Source organism: Lipotes vexillifer, unplaced genomic scaffold, assembly GCF_000442215.2.
Source record: "Lipotes vexillifer unplaced genomic scaffold, Lipotes_vexillifer_v1.1 scaffold217, whole genome shotgun sequence".
NCBI classification, from domain to species: Eukaryota; Metazoa; Chordata; class Mammalia; order Artiodactyla; family Lipotidae; genus Lipotes; species Lipotes vexillifer.
In genome coordinates, this window is record NW_006788200.1 from 5,869,574 (window position 1) to 5,870,341 (window position 768).

Below are 768 nucleotides of genomic sequence, written 5' to 3' on the forward strand. Positions count from 1 at the left end.
TCTGAATCTGCAAAAGAGCTAATCAATTTCAAACAAAAGAGAGTGGCAGCATTTAGGAAGAATCTGATTGAAATGTCTGAACTGGAAATAAAGCAAGCCAGGAACAACGTCCCCTTCCTGCAGAGCTGCATCGACTTGTTCAAGAACAACTGAAGAAAGGATATGAATGTGAAGAAAGCCAGCGTCATTTGCACTCAGATCATTACCATGGAAGATTACCTTTGACTTTAATTTAAAATTATGTGAATAAATATTTTGATTTCTAAAGATATTAACACTTACCCATGTTGGTTTAAAAATATTTCTATTGCATGCTACTTGGACACAACTAATCTTTATGCATTTAATACCTCAGAGTGGGTAGAATCTAAGTACAGGGTTCTCCTCTAATTTGTCTTTCGTAATTAAGAAAGGGTGCAGGAGGGCTTCCCTGGTGGTTCAGTGGTTGAGAGTCCGCCTGCCATGCAGGGGACGCAGGTTCGTGCCCCGGTCCGGGAAGATCCCACATGCCGCGGAGCGGCTGGGCCCGTAAGCCATGGCCGCTGAGCCTGCGCATCCGGAGCCTGTGCTCCGCAACGGGAGGGGCCACAACAGTGAGAGGCCCGCGTACCGCAAGAAAAAAAAAAAAAGAAAGGGTGCGGGAATCTCATGCCTTCTGGAGTCTGTGTAAGGAGTGGCCTGGCACATGCTGCCTCACTCTTCCATGTACCCATGCCCCTACAAACTGGTTACTTTAGGGTAGGTGCCAAATATAACAGATAAGTCAGC

General features: G+C 46.1%; 1 pseudogene; it reads left to right on the forward strand.

Annotated features, from left to right (window-relative positions):
- The window catches only part of LOC103085268 (sorting nexin-5 pseudogene), a 1,229-nt pseudogene extending 1,076 nt beyond the window's left edge, over positions 1–153 (forward strand).
- Positions 154–768: the final 615 nt, after the last annotated feature.